This window comes from Dendrobates tinctorius, unplaced genomic scaffold (assembly GCF_039654945.1).
Source record: "Dendrobates tinctorius isolate UK_male_01 unplaced genomic scaffold, ASM3965494v1 ptg000011l, whole genome shotgun sequence".
NCBI lineage: Eukaryota > Metazoa > Chordata > Amphibia > Anura > Dendrobatidae > Dendrobates > Dendrobates tinctorius.
Window position 1 is genome coordinate 91,445,469 of NW_027361679.1, and position 10,208 is coordinate 91,455,676.

At 34.5% G+C, this 10,208-nt stretch overlaps 2 non-coding genes across 2 annotated transcripts; both read left to right on the forward strand.

The window, feature by feature from the left end:
• The first annotated feature begins 319 nt into the window (after positions 1-319).
• On the forward strand, positions 320-406 carry TRNAR-UCU (transfer RNA arginine (anticodon UCU)). Its single transcript is given in 2 exon segments — positions 320-356; positions 370-406. It is a non-coding gene; the product is annotated as a tRNA-Arg (tRNA).
• An 8,068-nt stretch (positions 407-8,474) lies between these two features.
• On the forward strand, positions 8,475-8,561 carry TRNAR-UCU (transfer RNA arginine (anticodon UCU)). The gene is given in 2 exon segments: positions 8,475-8,511; positions 8,525-8,561. It is a non-coding gene; the product is annotated as a tRNA-Arg (tRNA).
• Positions 8,562-10,208: the final 1,647 nt, after the last annotated feature.

A 10,208-nucleotide genomic window follows, 5' to 3' on the forward strand; every position in this document is an offset into this window, starting at 1 on the left:
AGATTTAGAAACCAACAAAAGCTACCTCCTTTGTTATCTTGCATGAATTTCTATGTGACACTTTACCAACAGGTACCTTTGTTAGTAATTTAAAATGAACTGCTGGCATGTAAGACTAAAAAGTGCATGTAAGGAGTTTTAATATAAAATAGATCTTTCTTTTCTACAACATAGGCATTTTCCTGCTGACCAGTTTTACTTTTACATATAAGAAGGCGAAAACAAAGTTACAAAGAAAACAGGAATCTTTCTGTTATTTAATCATCAGGAAAATATTGTCTAGATTCGACAAAACACCTATTTCAACAAGAAAGCTTGTGGCTCTGTGGCGCAATGGATAGCACATTGGACTTCTAGGGAGCTGATGTGATTCAAAGGGTGTGGGTTCGAGGTCCCACCAGAGTCGTATTTTGAGACATCAATACTTTACCTCGGTTGATCTTGAAAAGATGAAAAATGTTAATAACGTTTAGAGCAAATTAGATTGAACTATGCAATTCAGCCACTGAAGGCTCATTGACCCAATGGAAAACATGAAAAATGTTAATAACGTTTAGAGCAAATTAGATGTTACATTTAACACTAGAACTACTGTACTCGTGACACCTATTAGAATTACTGAATGTAGGCATTTTGACTACTGACTTCTTTTCGTTTATTATTAGAGTTTCATTTGTGGTTATTTATTAATAGTTATATTTTTTTAATGTATTATTATTGTGAGATCCAACAGTAATGCTTTGGAATGTTTTTTTTTCTGATTTTTTTTCATATTTTTCTACAGGAAATAACAAAAGTAAACTAAGTAAAACAATAATAATAGACCTTTTAAAATAATTTATTATTAAAGTGCACACATATAAACAACAACTCAAGAACAACAAGCAGAGAAAATGTAAGTGAAGGAGAAGAAAAATGAAAATATTGCGCAGAATCTCAATAAAACCGACCAACCGTTATTATGAAGTACAACCGGTAACTTTCTAAACATTTGTTGATTCGCATTTCAGGCATCGTCTTTCAATTACAGCGGTACATTGCCCACACAAAGACTTATGGCAAGTCATATAATTTCCAACAGATCGATTATTTTTGCATTTTGCTTTTATCTGGCAAAATTTTTTTTGAGACATCATATCTGAAGATATAGCAACTTGGGACATGCCACCCTTTCCCCTAGATACAACATACGGACCACTCAACTCTGTGACAAGCTTTTGCAAAAATGCCTTGCGTGACATTTGTCCGGTGGTCGTCTCCTTGTATAATATCCAAGCATTTATACCCGCTAAGTCTAAGGTATTTTCAAATGCGTGAACAGGCCATCTCCTAGTACCTGTTCTTGTGCTGTATTTGCGTGCCATCTGATCTACTACATCTACTCCATATTTTGTTTCATTATAAAACTTTACAGTTTCTGGAGGTTTTTTTGGAGATTCAGAAGCAACAAGAACATCGGGATGGACGGAACTCAGAATTATTACATTTTTGGTTGGCTTACCTTGATACACGGTAAGTGTAAAATTATCCTCATTTTTATAAACTTTAGTGCTGTACAACTTTTCTTTCATTGTTTTTATTTCTTTAGGCACTTCTCGTCTTATCTTATTTAGCGTTCCCACGTTAGTCGTTCCCTGGCTTTTTAGCTGTTTGGCAAGTTTTACTGATGTAAAATAATTATCAGTGGTTACATTTCGACCTTTTTTCAAAAACGGCTGCAATAGTTTCATGACTACGTGGTCAGCTAAACGGTCATCAGCACGGCGTGAATCATCTTTACCCAGATAAGGGAAGCCATTTACAACATATTTACTATCCTTAACAACAGCTAGCCAAAATTTATGGCCATATTTATCTGGCTTGGAAGGTATATACTGTGTGAAAGGACACCTGGTTTTGCTTGGGAAATGTTGTTCATCAACCGTAATGTATGGGCCAGGTTTGTAACAAGCAATGCAATTGGCAATAAACCTGTCCCACACAATAGAAAAGAGAGCAAATTTGTCGGTTTGCAGTCTCTGCGATCGATTGGACTTCTCATCAAATCTGAGGTAATGCATAATTTCCCTAGACATTATCGCTTTGCATAACGGTATTCCCCAGTCATAATACAACCAGGTAACACAATGAAAATGTGAAAAGTTGACATCTGAATTGAACTACATCTATATGAACATCAGGATAAATAAGATACAGTGAAAAAATTATGCACAAAACTTTACAGCAACTTTTAGTGACAAAAGGACAGCAAAATATAGCAGGTAGTCAAAATGACTACCTTTAGTAGTTATAGGTGAATGTTGAAATAAATGCGCAATTTTTGCACCTAAATTATTTATTGCCACAAAATCTTTTTTAACATCCTATTTGAGGAAAAGTCACCGAGTCTCAAGCCGGAATTCCAAAAAATGTAGTCACAGAGGAGAAATACATAGTGCGAAGTAGTCAAAATGACTACCTCAGTAGTTCTAGTGTTAAAATTGAATTCTTGAATTTGAACCTTTCTAAAATTCTTATTTGTATGTGATTGCAAGATATTTCTTGATGATCTCTATTGTCGGGATTTGGAGTTTCTAGATATTTTTGGCTGAATTGTCTACTATAACTTTAAAAAAATGCAACTTTGGTGCAAGCATTCTCCAGTCCATCCATAGTTTGATGAAATGTTTGCATGGCTTTTTGGTATCAATTTTATGTCATTAATGCAAAACATGGACAATTGTTTGCTTAAAAGTAAAAAATAGGTTTAAAGATAAGAACAGAGTGTTATCAGCTGCCTTGTCCTCATAAACACCTTCTGCTGTGCTGATGAGACCACAGAAATCAAACAAGCAGGTCATTTTTGGGAAACTGAAATTTAGTGGAAATGAGTTTTTTGCAATTAATTTAATTTTCATGGTAAGAACTGAGTTTGAAATTTTGGGCAATTCATCTGATCTCTTTTCAGAATAATCTAGAGTTAACACAAATTACCAGTACAAAATCTAAGGCAGTAAACTGTGAAAGCTAAATTTGGTATCAGTCTGAAAACTATTCACCACTATTGTACAGTCCTAGATATTCTTAGAAAAACTGCAAAAGGAAAAAATGAGGAATGGAAAAACATCTAAAGAAAAGTATAGCTGACTGCTAAAATCAGAATATCTAGTAGGAGACTCCAGGAAATTTCCCAGGATTTATTTGGACTAAAACAAATCTTCTCTGATAGTTTTTTCACATGGATAAAATTATTTCTTTTGTTTTGACTAATTTCCTTCCCAAACCAGTGGCCCATTAGCGTACAACAAAACTGATGTTCCAATCTGTTTTTCTCAGCTTAAGTTCCTGAGGGTCAGTGGCTACTGCACTGAATCTGTAGAAAGTGAAAAAGATCAAAGCTTGAGATTTAGAAACCAACAAAAGCTACCTCCTTTGTTATCTTGCATGAATTTCTATGTGACACTTTACCAACAGGTACCTTTGTTAGTAATTTAAAATGAACTGCTGGCATGTAAGACTAAAAAGTGCATGTAAGGAGTTTTAATATAAAATAGATCTTTCTTTTCTACAACATAGGCATTTTCCTGCTGACCAGTTTTACTTTTACATATAAGAAGGCGAAAACAAACTTACAAAGAAAACAGGAATCTTTCTGTTATTTAATCATCAGGAAAATATTGTCTAGATTTGACAAAACACCTACTTCAACAAGAAGGCTTGTGGCTCTGTGGCGCAATGGATAGCACATTGGACTTCTAGGGAGCTGATGTGATTCAAAGGGTGTGGGTTCGAGTCCCACCAGAGTATTGATATTTTGAGACATCAATACTTTATCGCGGTTGATCTTGAAAAGATGAAAAATGTTAATAACGTTTAGAGCAAATTAGATGTTACATTTAACACTAGAACTACTGTACTCGTGACACCTATTTGAACTACTGAATGTAGTCATTTTGACTACTGACTTCTTTTCGTTTATTATTAGAGTTTCATTTGTGGTTATTTATTAATAGTTATATTTTTTTAATGTATTATTATTGTGAGATCCAACAGTAATGCTTTGGAATGTTTTTTTTTCTGATTTTTTTTCTGATTTTTCTACAGGAAATAACAAAAGTAAACTAAGTAAAACAATAATAATAGACCTTTTAAAATAATTTATTATTAAAGTGCACACATATAAACAACAACTCAAGAACAACAAGCAGAGAAAATGTAAGTGAAGGAGAAGAAAAATGAAAATATGGCGCAGAATCTCAATAAAACCGACCAACCGTTATTATGAAGTACAACCGGTAACTTTCTAAACATTTGTTGATTCGCATTTCAGGCATCGTCTTTCAATTACAGCGGTACATTGCCCACACAAAGACTTATGGCAAGTCATACAATTTCCAACAGATCGATTATTTTTGCATTTTGCTTTTATCTGGCAAAATTTTTTTTGAGACATCATATCTGAAGATGTAGCAACTTGGGACATGCCACCCTTTCCCCTAGATACAACATACGGACCACTCAACTCTGTGACAAGCTTTTGCAAAAATGCCTTGCGTGACATTTGTCCGGTGGTCATCTCCTTGTATAATATCCAAGCATTTATACCCGCTAAGTCTAAGGTATTTTCAAATGCGTGAACAGGCCATATCCTAGTACCTGTTCTTGTGCTGTATTTGTGTGCCATCTGATCTACTACATCTACTCCATATTTTGTTTCATTATAAAACTTTACAGTTTCTGGAGGTTTTTTTGGAGATTCAGAAGCAACAAGAACATCGGGATGGACGGAACTCAGAATTATCACATTTTTGGTTGGCTTACCTTGATACACGGTAAGTGTAAAATTATCCTCATTTTTATAAACTTTAGTGCTGTACAACTTTTCTTTCATTGTTTTTATTTCTTTAGGCACTTCTCGTCTTATCTTATTTAGCGTTCCCACGTTAGTCGTTCCCTTGCTTTTTAGCTGTTTGGCAAGTTTTACTGATGTAAAATAATTATCAGTGGTTACATTTCGACCTTTTTTCAAAAATGGCTGCAATAGTTTCATGACTACGTGGTCAGCTAAACGGTCATCAGCACGGCGTGAATCATCTTTACCCAGATAAGGGAAGCCATTTACAACATATTTACTATCCTTAACAACAGCTAGCCAAAATTTATGGCCATATTTATCTGGCTTGGAAGGTATATACTGTGTGAAAGGACACCTGGTTTTGCTTGGGAAATGTTGTTCATCAACCGTAATGTATGGGCCAGGTTTGTAACAAGCAATGCAATTGGCAATAAACCTGTCCCACACAATAGAAAAGAGAGCAAATTTGTCAGTTTGCAGTCTCTGCGATCGATTGGACTTCTCATCAAATCTGAGGTAATGCATAATTTCCCTAGACATTATCGCTTTGCATAACGGTATTCCCCAGTCATAATACAACCAGGTAACACAATGAAAATGTGAAAAGTTGACATCTGAATTGAACTACATCTATATGAACATCAGGATAAATAAGATACAGTGAAAAAATTATGCACAAAACTTTACAGCAACTTTTAGTGACAAAAGGACAGCAAAATATAGCAGGTAGTCAAAATGACTACCTTTAGTAGTTATAGGTGAATGTTGAAATAAATGCGCAATTTTTGCACCTAAATTATTTATTGCCACAAAATCTTTTTTAACATCCTATTTGAGGAAAAGTCACCGAGTCTCAAGCCGGAATTCCAAAAAATGTAGTCACAGAGGAGAAATACATAGTGCGAAGTAGTCAAAATGACTACCTCAGTAGTTCTAGTGTTAAAATTGAATTCTTGAATTTGAACCTTTCTAAAAGTCTTATTTGTATGTGATTGCAAGATATTTCTTGATGATCTCTATTGTCGGGATTTGGAGTTTCTAGATATTTTTGGCTGATTTGTCAACTAAAACTTTTAAAAAATGCAACTTTGGTGCAAGCATTCTCCAGTCCATCCATAATTTGATGAAATGTTTGCATGGCTTTTTGGTATCAATTTTATGTCATTAATGCAAAACATGGACAATTGTTTGCTTAAAAGTAAAAAATAGGTTTAAAGATAAGAACAGAGTGTTATCAGCTGCCTTGTCCTCATAAACACCTTCTGCTGTGCTGATGAGACCACGGAAATCAAACAAGCAGGTCATTTCTGGGAAACTGAAATTTAGTGGAAATGAGTTTTTTGCGATTAATTTAATTTTCATGGTAAGAACTGAGTTTGAAATTTTGGGCAATTCATCTGATCTCTTTTCAGAATAATCTAGAGTTAACACAAATTACCAGTATAAAATCTAAGGCAGTAAACTGTGAAAGCTAAATTTGGTATCAGTCTGAAAACTTTTCACCACTATTGTACAGTCCTAGATATTCTTAGAAAAACTGCAAAAGGAAAAAATGAGGAATGGAAAAACATCTAAAGAAAAGTATAGCTGACTACTAAAATCAGGATATCTAGTAGGAGACTCCAGGAAATTTCCCAGCATTTATTTGGACTAAAACAAATCTTCTCTGATAGTTTTTTCACATGGATAAAATTATTTCTTTTGTTTTGACTAATTTCCTTCCCAAACCAGTGGCCCATTAGCGTACAATGAAACTGATGTTCCAATCCGTTTTTCTCAGCTTAAGTTCCTGAGGGTCAGTGGCTACTGCATTGAATCTGTAGAAAGTGAAAAAGATCAAAGCTTGAGATTTAGAGACCAACAGAAGCTATCCCTTTTGTTATCTTGCATGAATTTCTATGTGACACTTTACCAACAGGTACCTTTGTTAGTAATTTAAAATGAACTGCTGGCATGTAAGACTAAAAAGCGCATGTAAGAGTTTTAATATAAAATAGATCTTTCTTTTCTACAACATAGGCATTTTCCTGCTGACCAGTTTTACTTTTACATATAAGAAGGCGAAAACAAAGTTACAAAGAAAACAGGAATCTTTCTGTTATTTAGTCATCAGGAAAATATTGTCTAGATTCGACAAAACACCTATTTCAACAAGAAGGCTTGTGGCTCTGTGGAGCAATGGATAGCGCATCGGACTTCTAGGGAGCTGATGTGATTCAAAGGTTGAGGGTTCGAATCCCACCAGAGTCGTATTTTGAGACATCAATACTTTATCTCGGTTGATCTTGGTAAGATGAAAAACGTTTAGAGCAAATTAGATGTTAAATTTAAAATTGAACTATGCAATTCAGGGCACAATTCACTATTGCATATTTTTGGTCTAGTGTTTGGTGTTCTGTCACCTGTTTTCAGTAGACCATATTCTTTCTTGAATTTGAACCTTTCTAAAAGTCTTATTTGTATGTGTTTGCAAGATATTTCTTGATGATCTCTATTGTCGGGATTTGGAGTTTCTAGATATTTTTGGCTGATTTGTCAACTAAAACTTTAAAAAAATGCAAATTTTGTCCAAGCATTCTCCAGTCAATCCATAGATTAATGAACTGTTTGCATGGCTTTTTGGTATCAATTTTATGTCATTAATGCAAAACATGGACAATTGTTTGCTTAAAAGTGAAAAATAGGGTTAAAGATAAGAACATAGTGTTATCAGCTGCCTTGTCCTCATAAACACCTTCTGCTGTGCTGATGAGACCACGGAAATCATACAAGCAGGTCATTTTTGGGAAACTGAAATTTAGTGGAAATGAGTTTTTTGCGATTAATTTAATTTACATGGTAACAACTGAGTTTGCAATTTTGGGCAATTCATCTGATCTCTTTTCAGAATAATCTAGAGTTAACTCAAATTACCAGTATAAAATCTAAGGCAGTAAACTGTGAAAGCCAAATTTGGTATCAGTCTGAAAACTTTTCACCACTATTGTACAGTCCTAGATATTCTTAGAAAAACTGCAAAAGGAAAAAATGAGGAATGGAAAAACATCTAAAGAAAAGTATAGCTGACTGCTAAAATCAGAATATCTAGTAGGAGACTCCAGGAAATTTCCCAGGATTTATTTGGACTAAAACAAATCTTCTCTGATAGTTTTTTCACATGGATAAAATTATTTCTTTTGTTTTGACTAATTTCCTTCCCAAACCAGTGGCCCATTAGCGTACAACGAAACTGATGTTCCAATCCGTTTTTCTCAGCTTAAGTTCCTGAGGGTCAGTGGCTACTGCACTGAATCTGTAGAAAGTGAAAAAGATCAAAACTTGAGATTTAGAAACCAACAAAAGCTACCTCCTTTGTTATCTTGCATGAATTTCTATGTGACACTTTACCAACAGGTACCTTTGTTAGTAATTTAAAATGAACTGCTGGCATGTAAGACTAAAAAGTGCATGTAAGGAGTTTTAATATAAAATAGATCTTTCTTTTCTACAACATAGGCATTTTCCTGCTGACCAGTTTTACTTTTACATATAAGAAGGCGAAAACAAAGTTACAAAGAAAACAGGAATCTTTCTGTTATTTAATCATCAGGAAAATATTGTCTAGATTCGACAAAACACCTATTTCAACAAGAAAGCTTGTGGCTCTGTGGCGCAATGGATAGCACATTGGACTTCTAGGGAGCTGATGTGATTCAAAGGGTGTGGGTTCGAGGTCCCACCAGAGTCGTAATTTGAGACATCAATACTTTATCTCGGTTGATCATGAAAAATGTTAATAACGTTTAGAGCAAAATAGATTGAACTATGCAATTCAGCCACTGAAGGCTCATTGACCCAATGGAAAACATGAAAAATGTTAATAACGTTTAGAGCAAATTAGATGTTACATTTAACACTAGAACTACTGTACTCGTGACACCTATTAGAATTACTGAATGTAGGCATTTTGACTACTGACTTCTTTTCGTTTATTATTAGAGTTTTATTTGTGGTTATTTATTAATAGTTATATTTTTTTAATGTATTATTATTGTGAGATCCAACAGTAATGCTTTGGAATGTTTTTTTTTCTGATTTTTTTTCATATTTTTCTACAGGAAATAACAAAAGTAAACTAAGTAAAACAATAATAATAGACCTTTTAAAATATTTTATTATTAAAGTGCACACATATAAACAACAACTCAAGAACAACAAGCAGAGAAAATGTAAGTGAAGGAGAAGAAAAATGAAAATATTGCGCAGAATCTCAATAAAACCGACCAACCGTTATTATGAAGTACAACCGGTAACTTTCTAAACATTTGTTGATTCGCATTTCAGGCATCGTCTTTCAATTACAGCGGTACATTGCCCACACAAAGACTTATGGCAAGTCATACAATTTCCAACAGATCGATTATTTTTGCATTTTGCTTTTATCTGGCAAAATTTTTTTTGAGACATCATATCTGAAGATATAGCAACTTGGGACATGCCACCCTTTCCCCTAGATACAACATACGGACCACTCAACTCTGTGACAAGCTTTTGCAAAAATGCCTTGCGTGACATTTGTCCGGTGGTCATCTCCTTGTATAATATCCAAGCATTTATACCCGCTAAGTCTAAGGTATTTTCAAATGCGTGAACAGGCCATCTCCTAGAACCTGTTCTTGTGCTGTATTTGCGTGCCATCTGATCTACTACATCTACTCCATATTTTGTTTCATTATAAAACTTTACAGTTTCTGGAGGTTTTTTTGGAGATTCAGAAGCAACAAGAACATCGGGATGGACGGAACTCAGAATTATTACATTTTTGGTTGGCTTACCTTGATACACGGTAAGTGTAAAATTATCCTCATTTTTATAAACTTTAGTGCTGTACAACTTTTCTTTCATTGTTTTTATTTCTTTAGGCACTTCTCGTCTTATCTTATTTAGCGTTCCCACGTTAGTCGTTCCCTGGCTTTTTAGCTGTTTGGCAAGTTTTACTGATGTAAAATAATTATCAGTGGTTACATTTCGACCTTTTTTCAAAAACGGCTGCAATAGTTTCATGACTACGTGGTCAGCTAAACGGTCATCAGCACGGCGTGAATCATCTTTACCCAGATAAGGGAAGCCATTTACAACATATTTACTATCCTTAACAACAGCTAGCCAAAATTTATGGCCATATTTATCTGGCTTGGAAGGTATATACTGTGTGAAAGGACACCTGGTTTTGCTTGGGAAATGTTGTTCATCAACCGTAATGTATGGGCCAGGTTTGTAACAAGCAATGCAATTGGCAATAAACCTGTCCCACACAATAGAAAAGAGAGCAAATTTGTCGGTTTGCAGTCTCTGCGATCGATTGGACTTCTCATCAAATCTGAGGTAATGCATA